Here is a 13,706-nt window from a genome sequence, read left to right as displayed (position 1 = left end):
TCTGGAAAATTCTCTCAACAACAAATAAAGATGTCTATGAGAAGTATTTGAATGAATCTTCAAGTGGAAGTTCTTCTTCGAAAGAATCAAATCCTTCAGTTAAAGCATGGGACCAATTTCGAAAGTCAAGAAAATTGAGAAAGAAATTGAGAAGAAAAAGGCAAAAGTTAGTGACTATCCTAAACCTTCGAAAATTTATGTTTCAAATCCTTTACCTAATGATGTGGACTTAATTGATAGTCCCAAATCCAAAGTTCGTAATTGGGTTTTAGGTTCTTCATTTCATACTATTTTTTAAACTAATCACCAAGGACCCAAACAACCTTAGGTGCCTAAATTCTTTCATTGATTGCAAGTAATGTGTGACAAGCAATATGACGAAAAATGGTAAATTGATAGCGGTTGCTCTTGTCACATGACTGAAAGGAAGGAGAACTTACATGATTATCAAATATTGGAGAATGTTGGAGTTATGAAGTTTGGAAACAATCAAAAATACCAAGTGAAAGGACATGGAAAAGTCACGAATGAATAATTCATAGTCAACAGATTTGCATATGTCGAAGGTCTTCAACATAACTTGATAAGTGTTTCACAAGTTGTTATGGGCACTGGCAATCAGGTGGTATTTAATGAAGAAAGCAGCATCATTTCGAATGTAAACACAAAAGAAGTCTTGTTAAAGTCCAAAAGAAATAGCGACATGTTCACTCTCGACATCAAACCAATTGTTAGGATTCCCTCCGTCTGCTTACTTTCGAAACCTACATCAAATTTTAGCTGGCTATGGCATCGAAGACTTTCACACTTGAATTTTAGAAATTTGAATAAAATAGTTTTAAATGATCTTGTTCGAGGCTAACCCGTGTTAAAATTTGATAATGATACTTTGTGTGCAGCTTACTATCAAGGGAAACAACATCGCCAAGGTCATCCATTTGTAATTGATTCGAAGATTGTTGAACCATTGGAACTTCTTCACATTGACCTTTGTGGACCATCCATTGTTGAAACACTCAACAAGAAACGATATATTTTGGTTATAGTTGATGATTTTTCACGGTTTACTTGGGTATATTTTCTCAGGTTAAAATCTGAAGTTGCTCAAGTAATGATCGATTTCATCAAGCACATTGAGACAAGCTTAAAGAAGAAAGTTTGAAAGATAAAGAGTGACAATGGATCTGAATTTAAGAACATTGTTCTTGAGTTATTTTTAACAGACAATGGAATTTCGCATAATTTATCTTCACCTTAAACTCCTCAACAGAATGGTGTTGTAGAAAGAAAAAATCGTTCTCTTTGCGAAGTAGCAAGAATGATGCTCCCATATGCGAATCTTCCTTAATATCTTTGGGCTGAAGTTGTTTCCACTGCGCGTTTTACACAAAATCGATCGTTCATTCATCGTCGTTTCAATATTACTCCTTACAAAATCATCAATAATCGAAAAGCTAATGTCAAATTCTTTCATGCTTTTGGCTGCAGGTGTCTTATCATGAATCTCAAGGATAATCTTTCAGAATTTCAGTCTAAGGCTGACGAAGGGATATTTCTGGGATATTGACACAATTCGGTTGCATATAGAGTGTTGAATAAACGAACACGAAAAATTGAAGAAACATTTAATCTTACTTTTGATGATTATTACGTTAAGAGAGTCAAAAAAATGTTTTGAACAAAAACCAATTATTAATGAATCAAATGTTGAATCTGACAATATTAATTTGACAGATTTTGATTATGATTTAATTTTTGGTGCTCCAGATAAGGCTGCTGATGACGAAATCAATGTAGAGGATAATCGCATGGTTGAGGCCTTAAAGCATTCTGAAAATTCAACATTGACTCAGGATGATAATGATTTTAACTCAACATCAAATTCTCCATGAAATAGCGAAAGTCTGCCAAATGATCAAGTGGAGGGGGAGCACTTGCATTTGTCTTCTCATGTTGAGGGGGAGCATCCTTTAGAAGGGGAGAACATGAGAATGCATGGATGGTGATGTCGAGTGGGAGCAAAATGATCCAAACATGTCGAATTTTAATTAAAATGAAACTTTTCATGATTCAAATGATAATATTTCTTTTACATGATCAGAGAATGATGAAATGTCTAAAGATGCACCATTGGATTTTGATCCAACATATCCACCATTCGTGAAATGGACAAGATATCATCCAAAAGAACAATTTCTTGGAAATCCACATGATGGTGTGTTAACAAGAGCTCAACTACGTGCAAAGAATGAGGTACTTAATTGTGACAACCCGACATTTTGAGACAATATAATGTAACACCAGTCAAATTTAGGTCAAAATTTAACTTTCCTAAAATCTTATTTGGAAATAAAGTAGAAGGAATCATATCAAGGTTTTCGTACATGTAAAGAACCCTAAAATCCGAGTTATAACGGAGAAGTTATGACCAACCGAAGATTCTCGGCAAAACCAGGCAACACCTATTAAGCAAAAAAAACGCAAAGTTTCAATACAATAATTTTTAGCCTTAGGTATGTAAACGAAAGTCGTAGATTTCGTTAAACCGTGATCATGCATAAAAAGAACGCCCAAAACGGACTTCGTATGAAGAAGTTACAAATTTTCTAAGTTTCGTAACAACGGTAAACAACTAAAAACTCGAAATAAAGATCGAGCGATTTTTACCCGACACAACTTAAACGAGAGTTGAAGGTCTCGACAATAGTAGTTCGATGGTAAAAAGACAAACGAAAACAAACGTCGGATAAAGAAGTTATGGATTTTTAACGAAGTTATCGTGTCCTACCTATTAATTAAAATATAATTAAAAATAAAGTCAAAATTAGCCGACGGAGTCTAAATGAAAATTGTAGAGTATTTTCTCACCTTCGCGTGGATATAAAGGTCGTAAAAAATGGAGCCCGTATGCGAAAGTTATGGATTTTACAAGTTTGAGGCACACACACCAAGACGATTTACGCCCAGCGTACCCTCGTACGCCCAGCGTACTCGGATGCTAGGCCTCGGTTCGTCCACGTCGCTCCGGGACCCATCCAATGCTCTGCCCGAGGATGCGGTAAGCGCTGACGTCGCGTACGCCCAGCGTACTCCGAAGTTACACCCAACGTAACGAGTAAGCCCAGCGTAATCCCTCTTTCAGCACCCTATAAATAGAATGCGAGGGTGTCGGCCATCCTTGCTCATTTTCTTCACTTCTCTCACATTTTAACCTCGTTTTTTGTGTCGACAATATCCCGACTTCCCGGTTTCATATCTAAGCCCTGACGAAGGTCCGAAGCCCCGAGTAACTCGAAAAACTCGTCACTTTCCGGTCGAGGCGCCGTTCGAGAAAAAGCTCGTTTTCTTCAAATCACGCACTTTCTTCGGGGAGTTCATAACCCTATAAACTACATTTTCAAATGTGTTATCAACGCTTTTTATACACTTTTAAGGAGGGGGGAATACAAGTAAACACACGGTTATTATCGTGTGTAACCTAAAGTTTCATTATATACTCTTTTTATCAAGTAAACCATATGTGATTCATAACTACTACATGGAAACTTTCGTACATAAAATATATCACGAGATCATCCTATCTTTTTTTAATTTAAATATGTAGTTATACATATATGAATCAAACACTTTATCTATACTTTGAGTATATGTGTTCATTTATGTCACTACAAAAGTTATACTTTACATAACGAGTGAGCATTTCACTAGGGTTTACTATACAAACGAAACAAACTTTTGGAAAAACTATAATAGTTTACGACAAACATTTTTACATGTTAAAAACTCTTTATCAAACTTTCTTACCTACTTTATGATTCTTTTGAACGCTGTTAGAATCATGTTTCTAACAAAGGTCTTCCTATATTTAAAACTGGTCTTATCAAACAAACTGCTTTCAAATCATTTTATAAACTGACATCAAGTCATCATTTCTTATTTATTAAACTTTTCAAAGGTTTTACAAAACTTCTTTTATATTTTTATATTGGCAAATGCATGCCTATATATGTATCGTTATATAAGTAATATTTGAAGGACTTACGACGGCTAGCTCGCTTTATTTCCTTTTCCTCGTTGGGATGTGGCCTTAGGGCATCGGTTATTCGTCCGAATGTCGTCTATATATATATATATATATATATATATATATATATATATATATATATATATATATATATATATATATATATATATATATATATATATATATCATATGTACATATATACACATAAAAGTTTCCGTCAGTTGGTTCAGTACCTTTGAGTAGCAAAAGGCATATTTCGGTTATACACATACAATACTAGAAACTATAATAGGTATAGTTAGGATATACTACTTACCATTCCAAGTACAAGGGATCACAGAAGAGTCAGTTTATTCATGAGTCTATACAAATATATTACATACTATATGAAGAGATACGATTACATACAATTACAAGGCATACAATTTCAAGACATACAATTACAAGAGATGCGATTACATAAGATAGTGTACTAGATATTCATGAAATTGACATACTACAAGTACCATATGAAAGAGATATTTTCATATACAAGAACAAATGGACATTTTCATATGTAAATCTAATTTATACTAGGTTTTGTGAGACATTTCACGTACTTTCGAGTATGCATTATTAAGTCCTATGTAGGGCGAGCGTGATACTTGTGTATAGATCTATACGGGATTGACAATCCCACGCCTAAGTTGTTAGCTACAGCTAGGCCGGCAGGCCTGGGGTGACAAACGTCATAACATTCCAACGCATGAAGAACGTTGTTACAGGCAGTCTGGGTCGTTAGCATGGTTATAAAACTCACACGGAGTATTAAAAACACGTTAATTTACGGGATTATCAAATACCTTAGCGATTTTATATGTACACAAATCTACTATTTTAGGCATGAAAAACACCATTGTAGTTCATTCTTGGGACTTTTAAACTACCACCCACTTATGGGTAAATATTGGATTTCTAATAGCAAACATTTAAAACAGTCGGGTCTTAGTAGAAGGCTACTTTTTTTATACTAGTATAAAATATGGGATTTTCTAGGGTTTTCAAATGTTACAATTACATACAAACATGTTCATTGGTACAAACTTTCCTTCAAACGTTTACAGGTTTTTCTCTACACCTTTACAAATCAAAGTCACATAAATACTTATGAATTCACCATCATTATTGTTGATACTCTCTTTCAAAATAACTTGTATTCCCAGGACACAGATAGACAGGTACGACTACCAGGTTCTGTGAAGACGGAGCGGTCAAGACTCGTCTTTTATTTTGAATATTCATTTTGTAGAATTATACTATGAAAGAATTCAAATGTTGATGAGTTAAGAAACTTTTTGATCGTTTAGATCTTTAAACAGGTTAATCACAGAAACGTTAAACAGAAATATCAAGCACAAGAATGAATCAAAATACGTCGAATGATTCAATAGATTCAAGCCTCAGCAGAGCTTGACAAAGAACTTCCGCTGTAGATGCTACTAGGGTTACAAACGATAAAGATAATATCTATGAAATAATCGACTTCAAATCTTACGTACTAGGATGCATGTAAGCATCAATAAATACTAAACCCTAGAACATAACTCACGGATGGACAGGCCCAATCCGGATACAAAATTGGACTAATGAACGAGCCCAAGACGCAACACCCATCGGAACCTACAATCTCCTCCTTTTCATCAATTGGAGCGAGACTCTACTTCGGCTTGCTGGGTCCAGCTGCAGGAACTTTCTTTGTGGTTTCAAACAGACGTGGAATGAGAGCAAGGATGGTCTGTCTGAAGCGAATGTACCACTGGATCATGTCGTCAAAATACTTATTGTCATCTGCAGAGTTCTGCTTGGATCGATGAATGATCCTCAGAACATGTTCCAAGCACGCAGTGGTGTATAGATGCTTATCTGCCAAGGCGAATACGCATTTTTGGCCTTCGTTCCTTGTGAACATGACAGAGTTCCGCTTCGGGTCGATTCTTCCCATCTGCATCATATTTAAATCACTTGCAGAACCAACATGAGAGATGGTAGGCTTTTTCTTGAAAATACTTGCGATCTCCTGATCCATCTTGGCAACCTCCATGATGTAGCAAACAAGCATCCTTTTGAAGTGATCGATGATTGGCCCATACTCAGCTTCGTTGGTCAGGAGGATGTTGTGCAGAATAATCCAATCATGTGGATTCAGGTTGGGAAGATCAGAAAGTGAAATAGCATGTTCAGTTTTAGCAGAACCCCTCAGTACTTTGAACCGAACGTTTGTGAAGTTCCCCTCACGAAACGGTTTGAGGACCCGAACGTTAATGATCTTCTGAGCACTCCATGTCTGATACTGAGGCTGAGCAAACCTTAGATAGAATTCAACGAGCTCTCTATCAACCTTTGGGTGAGGATGAGGGACATCAGCAACATAAGAAAAAGCATGAAAACTGAAGGCCTTTCGGGTCAAGGGCATGTCAAACTGAGAGTCGACAAAATTGACCCTGTCCAAGGAAATCACCGGTTCAAGCCATAGGATGTTGGGAGTATCAATGGCTTCTTTGATAAGATTCTCGAGAGTCCACGGAGGAAATAGAGTTTTTCTACTCTCAAGAAGATCATGAGCCTCCTTCATTTTTCTTTCGTTCGCCTCGGCCTCTCTGGAAACGCGAGCACTCAAGTCTGCATCCTTTTCCCGGCCTTGTTTCTTCAAGAGATCAGCGATGGTCTCTTTATCATCATCATCATCACTGTCTTCAATAATCTTCTTGCCTTTATCTTTAACACCCGAACCTGAAGCTTGACCTGTTGGAGGAGGTTCGGTTGCTTTAGTTGATGTAGAAGTAGGAGGCGGTTGAGACACATCTTCTCCCCCTTATTTTGGATGGGCCACGAACTTAGGAAGCCCTTTAATTTTGCTGAGTAGATCAAGGGCGGGAGCAAGCTTCTCAGCTAGAGTGCGCCTCACAGAGTAGTTCAGGATGGGATCATGGGCTTCAATGATGTTGGAGAGGGCGGCGTGGACATCCGAAACACACGTAGAGATGACCGCTCGCTCATACCGGAGAGACACAACCTCTTTTTCTGATTGGAAAAGTTGAAGACTCTTGACCTTTAGAGCAGTGGTTTTTCAAGCAAGAGCATCCATCACTGAGTTCTCTGAAGCGAGATCTTCTTGTAGCTTTGTCAAGCGCTCCTCAACAGTCGTCTGGAATGATTTATTGTCATCGTCGAGAGACTGGCAAAGGACTGCAGTTCGGATGCGAATGAAGTGGCTAGCTTCTCGACAAGGGAGTCAACCTTCGCTGCATTGGTTTCTACGGCTCCTTGAAAAGACTGCAAAAGATTGTTAGCATCGACAAATAGTTTTTCGACTTTTTCGGTCGCTGCAGCACACGCCTTGGTAGATACGTCGATAGCAGCAGTGGCAGAGTTGATGGAGGCTTCATGAGCCTTGGTGAATGTATCAACTAGCCCCTGAATGGCAGCCTATGAGACAGTGGACCGAGAGGAAGAGGAGGAAGCGATGAGATTGTCGATTTTCTCATGAAGTTCCTTGAGATGCTTTTTAGTGACAGGAGCATCATCTTCATCATCACTTTGAACCTGATACAGACTATAGTAGACCGAGTCAAACGTCATGTCTTCTCCTCCAAGAAAAGTCTCGTCATCAGCTGAGTGATTGGGAGATGAAGGCGAAGGAGGAGGTTCGGTTGTGGTAGTAGGTTCAGGTATGTAAGTTTGTTCTGTAGCGGGTGTAGGTTCGGGTGCTAAAGTAGGAGCCCCCGTATCAGATACGTTGGTTCGAACTCCAGTGATGGTTGTTGTTGTAGCTTCTGTGAAAATAGGAGGTGGTACAGGGATAGAGGTGGGTGGTATATGAGTAGTGGAGGTTTTGGGGGGAATGGAAATAGAGATAGAGATTGGGTGAGGAGAGACAGGTTTAGATGAAACATGTACCTCAGGGGAAGGAGAACGTGGAGGAGTGTTACCTCGAAGTGACTCTTCTGAGTCTGAACTCTCATCCTCTGATTCACTGGAGGAAGAGGCAAGAATTAGTTTGCGCATGGGCTGAGTTTTCCTCTTCTTTGGTGGAGGTGATTGAGCTGTCTTTGAAGGTTTTCGCTTCTTTGGAGAAGGACCTTTTGCTCCTTTGACAACTTTCTTGTCTTTCCCCTTTTCTTGTTTCTTTCCCCTAGGAGCAGGCCTGCCAGCGTCATGGATGGATTGAATCATTTTTGGAGTGAGCTCTCTGGGGCCTGAACGAAGAAACTCCTTGTAAGTTTTGATGATGCGACTGTCCCGTGGAACACACGCATACATTGACTCAGGGATTGAGCCAACGAACTGAAATTTGGAGGAATCAGACACTATGATCTTCGTTGTGTGGAAAATACCGATCGAGGATAGTGGAGAATCAGCAACGACAGGGACATGATACTTGTCCATTGCCCACTTTGTGACCAGAGTCCAGAATCTGGCATAAGATATCTCAGAATGGCGAGAAGTAAAAGCGAGGCTTTGAATCAACTGCTGCCATAAAACCGGGCCATAGTCGAGATTGACGCCGTGGTACATCCCGTAGAGAATTGTCATAAAAAGTCGGCTAGCCCCATCAGAACCTGCATTTCGTTCTGATAATCCTTTGAATAGCACAGTGAAGAAGCCATTCCACTGAGTAGGTAGACATGATTTCTTGGTAACTGTGGTCAGAATCTCGGTGTAACCCATGTTGTAAAACATGGAGAACAACTGTCCCACAGGAATAGATTTAGGGTTAACCCTAGACTCATCAGGTTCGAACCCTAGAAGCGAACAGAATCGCTGTTTGGAGATGGAGGTTTTGGTATCAAGAATGTCAAAGAAAATTCGATCGACAGACTTGTCATAGTGGGCAGTTGAGAAGATCTGCGATAAACACTCCATTGGAACGAGTTCGACCTTGGTTAGTGCTGGAACCAGTGGAGAGTGTTTGAGACACTCCATAATTGGGAACATGAATGCGTCGTAGACATGTGGGGTGAGATCAATGATCAGGCTTTGTTGAGGTCAGATAGGCAGAATGTGGGAGGTAGCGTGAACAGAAGAAGAATCTGCCATTGAAGAGTGTTTTGGAGAAGAAGATGAATAGTGGGAGAAAATAAGCGTTTCTTGCTCTCTGAATATTTGGTGCAGTAAAGAGGTAAAAGACTTTAGGGTTTACCCTTTATACCGTGGGTAGAAGAGAGAGAAGAATCCGCCCCCAAATCTTCTTGAAAATCGAAGCGTTTCCTGAGTTGATTGACGCGTGACAGTTTAGCAACCCCTATGATTATGCATGAGAGAGAAAAGCTCTTCCGTTTTGCATGCCTTCCCATCAAGCGCCGTTTTAAATACTAAAACGTTTAGACTTTCGGCTGAGTCAGCAACTTATCCTTTTAAAATGAGCTGTCTTCATAGATAAAAGTAAGCACGTGTAATATTAGCCATACATCCCGTTGAGAATATTGCATTAAAACCAGAGCCATAAAAATAGCTTATAATGAACGAAACCAGATTTTTGGAAAAACAAAAAGATTTTCGTGCATAGAGTGTCAAAGAGAAAGAAATAAAGCAACACATATGTGCGAATTTGTGATGTCAATAAAGACACGAAACAGTGGATCCCGGGCACGAATCTCTTCCTTCAAAGTCAAGAGAGACCTTAAAGTGTTTGTGTGGTTTCCCGTTGAATTACGATCAATCACTAGTTAAGAAGTGTTGAAAGGCATCTTGTAATAAGGCTTATTGGGAGGCTTTCGCTTCAGTTCAGAATTCCTAATCTTAACATAAGATAGAGATCGACTGAAGAACTTATGAGACCAATGTGGTCTGTTGAACAAGTAGGTCTGGATAATATTTAAGCGACATGTTAGAAATATTTGGTGTGAAATCTCAAGAAAAATTAAAATTGGATTCTAAGGGAAGAAATGTTATGGTATGTAACAATTTCATAAGAATCACACAAAAAGAAAAATGAGAGATTTCATGGTACAACCACGTGGGTGTATTCGTTAATTCAAAAGTGAAAACTAGAGCAAATTTAATTGTTCACCATCAATGCATAGTAGGTATTGAATTGTGGGTTTCACTTAGCACGTAGTGACACGAAGCTAAGATCACAAACACAGAGATTGTGTAACCATAAACCTCAGTGGTAATTTCTGAGAGTCTCAAGGGTTACTTGGATGAAAGGAATATGATGGAGAAAAATATTTGAGATGGTGTAAGGAAACCAAAGTACCTTTGCTACAAAAGTAATGACCAAGTAGAAAACTCTTATCCCACATGAGAAAAGAGTAAGGTAGCTCATGATTAAAATAAATGTAGTAGCCTAATTGGGAAGACAAGGTTTGTATATACCAAGTCAGTAAGGCTTTATTCAGAATCAATCGAGGATTTGGACAACATGCAGCAGCATGCTTCTAGGGACACGTAGCTATTAAAAGGTGTGAGAATGATACCTGCCCCGTCGTTAATCTGTAAAATATTAATATGAGCAAAAGAAAAGACAAAAAGAAAAAGAAAATAATTTTGGAGTTTTTGATAATTTTGTAAATAGAAAAACAAAACAAGCCAAAAAAAAAATTTTGGAACCGAACCCGAAATAGACCGAACGCTCGGTTCATTTCGGTTCAAAAAAAAAATTTGGAATAAAAATTTTTTTGGAAAATAATTGTACAAAGGTTTACAGCCAAAGATACACCTTTTTTAGATAAGCAAAGACAAGTGCAATGGGACCGAACCCAAAATAGACCGAGCGTTCGGTTCATTTCGGTTCCCATGTGAACTGAGCCCGAAATAGATCGAGCGTTCGGTTCATTTCGCCTCCAACTTTTAGGTTTGAGAAGGTGTTTTTGGTACTGCTTCGATTCCATCATAGCTAGTCCTTGTAGAATATTATTAAAACTTGCTTCAGGAAGGGCTTTTGTGAAGACGTCAGCCAGTTGATCAGTGGTTCGAACAAAGTGAATCTCTACGTTTCCGTCTTCCACATGATCCTTAATAAAGTGATACCGCAATGCAATATGTTTGGTCTTGGAGTGTTGCACTGGGTTATGACAGATCCTGATTGCACTTTCTGAGTCGCAATATAGAGGGATCTTTTTAATATTGTGTCCATAGTCCCGGAGTTGGCTTTGGATCCAAATCACTGAGATGTGCAGGAGGCAGCTGCAATGTACTCTGCTTCGGCTGTAGACAGAGACACACATGTTTGTTTCTTAGATAGCCAGCTCACCAACTTCTCGTCAAGGAATTGACAGCCTCCTGTAGTGCTTTTCCGATCTAGACCACATCCTCCAAGGTCTGCATCTGAGTAGGCATAAACAAAGAAACCCGAGTTTGAGGGATACCAGAGACCGAGAGAGGTCGTTCGCTTCAGGTACCGGAATATGTTCTTCACTGCCAACTTGTGTGGTTCATGCGGATTTGCTTGAAACCTGGCACAATAGCAAACTGAAAACATTATATCAGGCCTGCTAGCGGTGAGATACATCAGAGAACCAATCATTTAGCGATAAAGTGTTATGTCGACTGCCGGTTTCTCCAAAGATGGTGTGAGCTTGGTACCGAACGCCATAGGGACTTTGACCTTTGAATCTCCCATCATGCCAAATTTGGCGAGAAGAGTCTTGATATATGCTTCCTGGTTAATAAAGATGCCTTCGGGTCCCTGTCTAATATTTAAACCAAGGAAAAAAAATTAATCGGACCCATTGAGCTCATTTCAAATTTTGTCTCCATCAGCTTTCTGAATTCAACTGTTAGGCTGGGATTCGTTGATCCAAAGATGATATCATCGACATAGATTTGAACGATCATTAGGTGGTTACCTTCCTTTTTACGAAAGAAGGTTGGGTCAACCGAACCTTGTTTGAATTTAGACATCTTTAAAAATTTAGTAAGTGTTTCATACCATGCCCTAGGTGCTTGTTTCAGACCATAAACAACTTTATCCAAGATGTAGCAGTGGTCTGGATGTTTTTCATTCACGAAGCCAGGAGGTTGCTCCACGTACACAGTTTCTTCAAGTTCCCCATTCAGAAAAGCGCACTTCACATCCATTTGGTAGACCTTGAAATTCTTGTGTGATGCATAGGCGAGAAATATTCGAACGGATTCCAGCCTTGCTACCGGAGCGAATGTCTCTTCGTAATCAATTCCTTCTTCCTGGCAGTAACCTTTCACCACTAGCCGAGCCTTATTCTGGATTACATTCCCCTCCTTGTCCATTTTGTTCCTAAACACCCACTTGAGACCGACAACCGAGGCATCTTTTGGTGTTGGAATGAGTCTCCATACTTCATTTCTTTCAAACTCATTGAGTTCATCTTCCATCGCCTGAACCCAATCAGAATGATCAAGGGCAATATTGACGGTCTTCGGCTCAATTTTGGACACGAAAGAATTAAACATGCAGAACTCTACTTTGGAGAATAGGGAAGTTTGCTTTGCCTTCACTTGAGATCGAGTTAGGACTTTTTCAGATACATCACCCATTATTTGAGATACAGGATGATCTCTGGTTCATTTGGTGAGAGGAGGATAGTTTGGATCATAGGATGGATCCAATTCAGCATTGACCATTTCTTCCAACTCTGATTGAATATCATCATCATAGAACATATCGGAATTCTCCCCCTCGACAGATGATGGGCCAGGAAATCTTTCTTCAACAGGACTTTCGGCTGTCACTGAACTTTTGGGTGCAGCTGGGCTTTCGGGTGCTATAGGACTTTCGGGTGTTACTGGACTTTCGAGTCCATCAAAGATTGGATTCTCCCCCTGAATATGTGAGCCCTGTTGTTTTGAATAGGATAGATTCTCCCCCCTCGACCAAAGTACCGCACTGGGGAGGTTCTTTTTGAACTGTTTCTTCCGCTCCCATTCGTTTGGCTGCATCTTCTACGATCTTCTTAAGGTGATCAATCTTGTTGTCTGCTGCCGTGGCTTCAGATTAAGCTGCTTTCTCAGGTTCATCAAATAGATCCATGAACTGGTCAAAGAGATTGGCGATAGAGGCTGTGACTTGACCTGTTTGAGAAAAAATCTCTCCAATTGCTTCTCCAATGAACTTCAACTTCTTGACGTAATTGTCATCGAATGTCACATAATAGGTTTCTTCAATTCTTTTTGAACGCTTACTCAAAACCCTGTAAGCCTTTGAAGTAAGAGAATATCCCAGAAAGATACCTTCATCAGCTTTGACATCAAACTTGTTGCGATGTTCTTTGGAGTTGAAGATGAAGCACCTGGAACCGAACACATGAAAGAACTTGACATTCGGTTTCCTGTCATTAATCATCTCATAAGGAGTAAGAGAGAAACGCTTGTTGAGATAAGACCTATTCTGAGTAAAACACGCTGCAGCAATGGCATCAGCCCAGAAATATAAAGGAAGAGAAGCAAAACTTAGCATGGTTTGGGCCGCCTCACACAGGGATCGGTTTCACCTTTCGACAATGCCATTATGTTGAGGTGTATAAGGTGCTGAGAAGTTGTGACTGGTCCCTTTTTCTGCCAAGAAGTCTTCAAATTCTTTGTTCTTGAATTCCAGTCCATTGTCGCTCCTGATGTTTCAAACGACTTTCCTCAGTTGCACTTCGACCTGCTTGATAAAGATCTTCAGTTTGGAAATCGCCTCAGATTTGTGCTTTAGAAAGAACACCCAAGTAAAACGTGAGA

The sequence above is a fragment of the Lactuca serriola genome, chromosome 4 (genome assembly GCF_051521515.1).
Source record: "Lactuca serriola cultivar US96UC23 chromosome 4, Lser_US96UC23_V15, whole genome shotgun sequence".
Lineage (NCBI taxonomy): Eukaryota > Viridiplantae > Streptophyta > Magnoliopsida > Asterales > Asteraceae > Lactuca > Lactuca serriola.
Note: the sequence above shows the minus strand (reverse complement) of the source record.